Source organism: Pinus tabuliformis, chromosome 8 (assembly GCF_031772625.1).
Source record: "Pinus tabuliformis cultivar Carrire ecotype Pingquan chromosome 8, CPIR1, whole genome shotgun sequence".
NCBI lineage: Eukaryota > Viridiplantae > Streptophyta > Pinopsida > Pinales > Pinaceae > Pinus > Pinus tabuliformis.
Window position 1 is genome coordinate 1,793,485,644 of NC_142294.1, and position 8,701 is coordinate 1,793,494,344.

General features: G+C 35.9%; 1 pseudogene; it reads right to left on the reverse strand.

Annotated features, from left to right (window-relative positions):
- Positions 1-596: 596 nt before the first annotated feature.
- Positions 597-1,544, reverse strand: LOC149243397 (cullin-1 pseudogene; annotated as a pseudogene).
- Between the last annotated feature and the right edge of the window lie 7,157 nt (positions 1,545-8,701).

Below are 8,701 nucleotides of genomic sequence, written 5' to 3' on the forward strand. Positions count from 1 at the left end.
GCTGAGGTAAGATCTTTCTAGCCTTCATGATGCGAACTATTGCTGCATCTATTGAGCACTGTCTGTCTTCTTTTACATTTTCGATCACTTTATTCCTCTCATTCACATTCACCTCTGTAAAGGGAATCTTAATCTTCTTCAACTTGTGTGAAAAGGCAGTATTGAATTCAAAATTATCAGTTGTAGATATTGTTGCAGTGCTAGGTTCCTTTAGAAGAATCTTATACTTGCCACATGAAACCGAATGCAGTAGTCGAATAACATCTTCATCTTCCAAATTTAGTTGAGATTTAATTTCTTCATAGCTGAGCTTTATAGCTTCATTGAAGAGCAATAGCAGAGCTGCCTGATATGTTGTTACTGACAACTCTATTACCGTGGTGTCAAATTTGGAGATGATGTCACAGGTCCCCAAGGAGTATACCCATGTAAGTGTACGATGTTGATATGTGAGAGAATAAAATTCCCGAAATTTGACAAGACATGCAGCCATCTCAGAAGGTAGATAAAGATTGGAAGACTTGCAAGTTGGCCACCGTGTAGCATTCAATACTGTGACATCCAACGTTAGTTTCATATCGTTATATGCGGAATTGTTAAACTCGAGGTTGGATTTCTTTCGAAACTACGAAATCCTTAACCATACGCTCCATTTTTGATATAACACTTGAACCACAGGGCTCCTTCAACTTCGACAAATTTTTCTGTTCATCATCAATATTTATACCTCTATCATGCAACAATCTCTTAGCTAAGTATTTCCTGCAAAATTCCGCAAATAAATCTTTATCACTCACATAGAAAACAAGTTTTACAACCTTTTCCACCAGGCTCTCAATATTATCATCATCGGTCCTTTTTTGACTGCCACCCTTCTTCAACAAATTATCCCAAAAAGCTGCAAACAATTCTTCACTTGTGGTTCCTCCAACTCTTTTATTGCAAATTACCACCAAAGCTTCGTGCAGAGCTTGAGAAATGGAATTATCATTTTGAAATTCATGCACCAAATAACCGACATACTGGTTATAAATTTCAATTAACTTCTCTAGGAATTCAAGTCCATGTATCCTTCTACTGCTTGATGAGTTATTGTTCCTAGTAGTGTCTTCTGCGCATTTGATTAAGTCTATGCCACGGCTAATTATATGTTGTTGAAAAATACTTGCCACTGGTTGGAGACCTTTGGGGATTTTACAAAATAACCTGTAAATCCTACAAATATCAATTTTCTTATCATCCCTAAGCAGGGCATCGAAACCTGAATCATGTTTCCCTAAAAGTTGAATTTCATAACGGGCAAGTAGTTCATTTTGGACCATCTCTAATAACGCATTCTTGCTGCTGGAGTGCAAATAATTGCCAACTCTGTGCTCCTCATTCTGCAAGCACTCTTCAGCCTTTACCATATATTGTGGACAAGAATACTCCGAAATCCATAAAGCAGCCTTTCGAGCATAGTAAATTCGAGTATCCTCAAACATAAAATTTTCAAAATTGTTCACGTAGTAATCTAGGTGACCATTACCAATTTCCAGATACATGTCCACAAATTTTCTTAAGATGTACTATCAACCTGCTCTCCCTCGCGCTCTCGCTTAATCAAATCGAACACAACATTCTTGAGATTAATGTGTGTGTCATCAGGCAGAGCTTCTCGGAAACACATCAACCCAACTTTTCCCAGTGTTTCAGGAATTCTTTTAGCAAGAACTCGTCATGTTGTTCCCTTAATGCTGGTAAAACTACGCAAGAGATGTACTCTTCAAGCGACTTCTTGTAAATATCGTAAAGTTGATGTGAGTAGTTTTCACTTTTGCTTTTGTAAGTGTTATGGCTGCACATGTTGCAGATAGTTTCATGAATTCTGATGTACGGAGTGTGAATCGTTATAGTGGCTTTTCTGGCCACAATTTGGTTGCGCCGACCTCATTGATTTCTTAACGTTATGACCAAAGAATTATATATTATTAACTCGGTTGGTTAAATAAATAGCTCAACAAGGCTAAATAAATAGCTCTAGATTTATGTTAAATTTCCAAAGTCATAATATTAATTACAAGGGTTGCCTATCGAAGCAATGTTATCACGAAAGAATTATCCTTTATTACGACCATAGGTTAAATAGCTCTTCCTCGGATGAAGCTAAATTTATATTAAATTTAGTAAATCATAACATTAATGATGGTTCGCTATCAAAATATTAACCATGACTGCCGTGAAAAATAGTAACGAGGGAGTGTGTTATAGGTTGTTGTAGTGGCATCTTAAAAATTGTGTTTGGTCAAATTTATTAACTATAATGTATTCTGAAGAGGAACAATCAATGTCATCTTTCTAACATGATGAATTGAATTAAAAAATGACCTTAAAACAATAAAAAAAGATTGAACCCACTTTTAAATAGAAATTTAGAAGGATTCTAATATTTTAACCACTAACAATATATAAGAGATGCATTTTTAAAAAAATCATAATCTTTGAACCAATAAGAAGGACAAAGCAACAATAGTCACACCCCCAACACCTTAAAGGCCTTAACCTAGTTTCTTTAAGATTCATGTATGAATGTATCTAATGCATGAGAGGCATGATAACCACACATTTGACATTTAAACAAACTAATAAATAGCACAAATTTATAAAAATTGGGAACTATCACCAATGTATCTATGCTAAATAAAGTTCATAAAAATTCTCAAAATCAAATAGAAAAATGTTACCTCACCCATACAAACAAGAAAAGTTAGTATTATTTTTATTAGACCACTAAAAGCCCTTTCAATTTGATTACTCTATCCTCATAAGTTAGTGATTCATATACCATATCAATGGCCCATGGGTGTAGACATGCAACTTGAGTCTCAACCTTTATGCTCTATGCTTTAGTGGGTACATTAATGCATGATTGCATGATGTGAGTGGAAATGATTGGTATCTAAATAATGACAGATTGATTTTAAGAATATTTCAAAATCCTCATAAAAATCAAAATCGAAACGAGAAAACTATTCATTAGCATCGTGATTTAAAACTGAATAATAAGAATCTTTGGAATATATATCAAAATACCTCGAAACCAGAATTGACTCGAGACCTAGCTCACGTAGAGCCTCATGAATGTCGGAACGTGGAAACTCATTGTTAGGCCCCTATACTACTAGTGTAACCCCTTATTGTTATTAGTACAACCCCCTTATTATATTGTTGTAACCATGTAGTCCCCAAATTGTTATTATTGTGCCCTTACATTATTATTGTTATGTTGCCTCTCATTATATTATGACCCCTTAGACTCCTATATATAGAAAGAAGGTCTTGTCATTTGTATCATCCAAGAATTGTTCATTTATGTAATGTAAAGGAGGTTGCCCCCTCGAAGAGGCTGAACTCTAAGGCGTTGATCTATCTTTTCTATCTTTTTGTGAGTTGGTTTCATAACATTTGGTATGAGAGCTTTGGATTCTAGGGTTTCGCTGCTCCAAATAGGTCATCGTGGCATTTTCACTATAACTTGTTTTCTGCGACATTTCAGAAGCGAAAAAAAAAACCCATTTGAGAGGAAATCGCGCCGAATCTTGGGTCCGAATTTCAGAGCTTTTCGCGCTATATTTGCGGAGATATGATCTGAGGAATTTGCATTTTTTGCACACTTTTCAATTACATTCCAAACATGTGACCTGGGGAAAATCGTCATAACTTTTGTTTTGAGCATCATATTGAAATTTCGTCAGAAGTTGCAGAAAGTGGATGGACTGTAGTTTCCTGTGCATATTGTTTTATATCCGAAGGTCAAAATAGTGACACGTGGCACTTCATACAAGTTTTCTCTTCTAAAAAGGTCTATAATTAGGTCATCTTGGGAGATTGTGCATAACTCTTCCTTGGAGAATCTAAATTCGATCAGACTAGTGGCATTGGAAAGAGGACACAGAGGGCTATTGTAAATCGTAATTTCAGAGCTTAAAGATCCTAAAGTACAGAGTTACAGTTGTTGCAAGATCAAGCTCCTAAAATCAAGAAAAAGCGAGATGAGGAAGTTTGATGGCGAGGACCCGGTAAATTGGATACTACAGATGGAGAAATATTTTGATCTACATGGTGTACCAGTATTACAAAAGGTATGTATTGCATCTACATATTTAGAACAAGATCAATTTTTATAGTATAAAGGGCTTTGTTCTCGTAAACAACTTGTTACGTGGTCAATTTTCATGGAGGAAATTATAGCACATTATGAGAATACAAAGAGCAACACCTTCTTTATAGTAACACCACAACAATTAGAAGAAAAAAGAGAAAAATGGCTTTGTTACAAAGTGGAAAGCAAAATTATGGCAACAAGGAATTCTACCTCTCACAACTATAAAGATGGAAGTGTTGTTTATCCTAGCCTTCCACAACCTACAAGGGTTACACCACAACAATTGGAAGAAAAAAGAGAAAAAGGGCTTTGTTACAATTGTGATAGAAAATGCACTAAAGGTCATAAGTGTGCTGAGAAGAAATAATTTTACATAGAGTATGAAGAGGAGGAAGAAAAGGATCAAGAAACATCAAATGAAGAGGATATGCGCCAGGACCCAACCCCCAAGAAAGAAGAAATGAATTCGACCATATCTTGTAAAGCATTGGCAAGAATTACCAGTCCTCAAACTCTCAAGATAAAAGAACATATCAAGCAAAAAAGGTTCAAGAAGTGAAAGATCACATCGAGAAAGAAGAAATGAATCCAACCATATCTTGTAATGCATTGGCGAGAATTACCACTCCTCAAACTATCAAGATAGAAGGACATATCAAGAAGAAAAATGTTCAAGAAGTGAAAGATCACATCTAGCATCAAGAAATGAATCTGACCATATCTTGTAAAGCATTGGAAGAAATTACCACTCCCAAAACTCTCAAGATAGAAGGACATATCAAGAAGAAGAAGGTTCAAATAGTGAAATATCAGGAAGAAAAGTATCAAGAAACATCAAAAGAAAAGGATACTCACCAAGGACCAACCCCAGAGAAAGAAGAAATGAATCCGACCATATCTTGTAATGCATTCGTCAGAATTACCACTCCTCAAACTATAAATACAGAAGGACATGTCAAGAAGAAAAAGGTAATAGTGTTGATTGATTCGGGTAGGACTTGAATTGCTTCCTAGATCCAGCACGAGAGTGTCAAGTGATGGTTGTAAGTGGAGGAACCAGAAATTGCTCTGGAAAGTGCCATAATATCAAGCTATCCATGGGAGAATATGTATTGAATAGCCCAATGTTTTCCGTTCCAATGGGTGGTGCTGATGTTGTACTAGGAGTCCAATGGCTACAGTCCTTGGGTACAATAGCTTTTAATTTTCAAGAACGTTTTATGAAATTTTCTTCGGAAGGAAAGGAAGTTGAATTAAAGGGTATCACAGGGAAACCAAGAAAGATAATCAACTCTAACAGAATGACAAAGCTTCTAAAGAAAGAACAACGAGGCATAATTGCACAATTATGTTCGCTAATTGTTCGCACATCGAAATCATGTATTTCTCCAGATCTCCAAAAAGTCTTGGACAATCATTCCAAGGTATTTTAGACTCCCAAGGGTCTCCCACGTATTTGTGATCATGATCATGCTATTCATTATTCCAGGATGTGTTTCTCCAAACATCAAGCCTTATAGATATCCATATGCCCAAAGGAGTGAAACTGAACATATGGTTGCAGAAATGGTAGAGGTTGGTACAATTGTCCAACCAAACTTGATAAACAAAGGAAGGTATGAATGGAAGAATGGCGAAGTAAGGTGGGAACTCATTCAAAAGTTTATGAATATCCCAGTTGCAACAATATCGCCAGAACTTGACAAGAAAAGAAAAATCATATTGGAACCTGAAGCATTTACAGAACCAAGAGGTCAACAGCTACGAAATCGATCAATCTCAAAGAATATTATCAAGTGGAATAACTTACCTGTTGAAGATTTCACATGGAAGGACAAGAATTTTATACAGAAGCATCAAGAACTACTCAAGCGTTGACGACAACACTTTTTGAAGTAGAGGGGCATGTTAGGACCCTATACTAATAGTGTAACCCCTTATTCTTATTAGTACAAACCCCTTATTATATTTTTGTACCCATGCAGTCCCCATATTGTTATTATTGTGCCCCATAGAAGCCCATTATTGTTCTTATTGTGCCCTTACATTATTATTGTTATGTTGGCTCTGATTATATTATGACCCCTTAGACTCCTATATATAGAAAGGAGGTCTTGCCATTTGTATCATCCAAGAATTGTTCATTTATGTAATATAAAGGAGGTTGCCCCCTCGAAGAGGCTGAATTCTAAGGCATTGATCTGTCTTTTCTATCTTTTTGTGAGATGGTTTCATAACACTCAGTATGAGAATTAGAATGAGAGCCGGGAAACTCATAAAGATTGAAACTAAAAATGGAGCAGAGATTCTCCTTCATTGTTGGAGAGATGGACATTGCCTATGTGCTAATATCACTCTTTCTTTTTGCATTCATTTTCATAATGCCCAAATTTCTGAGTAATAACACTGGACATTATATTTTCTCCAAGGTCTGCTTCTTTGAGTTTGATTTTGTGGAGGTCTCCACTACTTTGCTACATGATGATGTTCTGATCTACCTCTCCTTCGGCCTCTGCCTTGCTTGTTTCTGCCTCTATATCCTCTGCCTCTGCTTCTGCCAAAAGAGAGTTGTCCTTTCAAATCTTGTTCCATGGAATCTTCTGCGAAGTTGACTCATGTTTCGTGTGCTAGAAGCGATCGAGTCAACTATTCTACTAAGAAAGTTGTAAGATCTTTGGATTCCAAAATGGTTGTTACAATCATGTCATATTTCTTGGGCAGACTTTGAAGGACTTTCTGAACAATTTTCTCATCTGAAATGGTTTCACTGATGAGCTTGATCTGATTTACTATTCCCACAACTCTAGTCATGAAATCATCCACATTTTCTGTGTGAGTCATCTTTAGGGTTTCAAACTGTGATCTCAATGTCTGTAATTTCACTGTCTTCACTGTATCATTACCTTGATACGCAGCTTTCAAGATTTCCCAAGCTTCATGTGTTGTGGATGCGCCTGTTATCTTGTCAAAAATAGAGTCATCTACTGAGTTTTGAATCCAACATTTGGCTCTGTGTTCTTTCTTTTTTAGTTCATTCGCTCCATTCCTCTGATTATTAATCATGGCTGCCCATGCTTCTTGAGTCAAATCTACATATGTAGCGTGAAGTGTATCCCAAAACTCTTGTACACCATGCTTCTTCTCTAAATTCTTTGATTTTCTTGATGTCTTGTATCTATAGGGTTAGGTTCACCAACTGATTATGAACATGTTTCATGCACGCATTAGTATCTCCTATAGGCAAAGCTTCAAATTTCATCGCAGTCTCTACAACTTCAGCTTGACTTTCTATCTTTTGTGGTATCAATGGATGTTAGGTCCCTATAATACTAGTGATTCCCCCATTAATATTGTCATTGTCTCCCTTATTGCTATTGTTGTGCCCCTATTGTCCCCATATTGTTATTATTGTGCCCCATAGCAGCCCACTATTGTTATTTTTGTGCCCTAATATTATTATTGTTAGGTTGGTTTCCGTTATATTGTGACCCCTTAGACTCCTATATATAGAAAGGAGGTTTTATCATTTGTATCATCTAGGAATTGTTCATTTGTGTAATGTAAAGGAGGTTTCCCCTCCGAAGAGGCTTATTTCTAAGGCGTTGATCTATCTTTTCTATCTTTTTGTGTGTTGGTTTCATAACATTTGGTATGAAAGCTTGGATTTTATGGTTTTACTATTCCAAAGAGGTCATGGTGGAATTTTTGCTATAGATTTTTTTCTGTGATGTTTCAGAACTGAAAAAAAAAAAAAAAAAAAAAAAAATCATTTAAGCCGAAATCTCTTTGAACCTTGGGTCCAAATTTTAGATCTTTTCTTGCTATATTTTCGAAGATATGATCCAAGGAATTTAGGGTTTTTACACGATCTCGAATTATATCTCAAAGAGGTGACCTAGGTAAAATCGTCATAACTTGTTTTCTGTGCATCATATTGACATTTCGTAAGAATTTACAAAATTTAGACAGATTGTAGTTGTTTTTGTATCAGTGTCAGATTCTAAGGTCCAAACAGTGAGACATGGCACTTCGTACAAGCTCACTCTACTGAACAAGTCTATAATGAGGTCATCGTGGGATATTTGGCATACATCTCCATTGGAGAATCCAATCTTGATCAGACTTGCAGGGTTAGAAATAGTGCTCAAAGGGTTACCGCAGGAAGAAATTTTAGACCTTGGAGATACAAAATTATAGAGATACAGTAGATTCAATATCAAGTTCTTACAAAGTGAAAAAAAGTGTGTAGTTTTTTTAAATTTTTGCATAAGTTTGGTTTGAAAAATTAGTTTGAGTTAATTAAAATGGCATAGTGAAGCATTATTATCAGTAATTAATGCCCGGAAGAAAGAAAATGGAAACACCTAGTAAGAAACCTGAAAGCTCTAGCATGACTAATGAAGAAGAGGAATAAATGCAACATGATATATCAAAATTACGAGACCAAGTGCAACAAATTTCACTTGCCAAAAAGAAACAGAAGCTAAGATGGATGGTTTAAAGAAAGACGTAGAAGCTACGATGTATGGCATAGAAGCTAAGATGGATTGTTTAAAG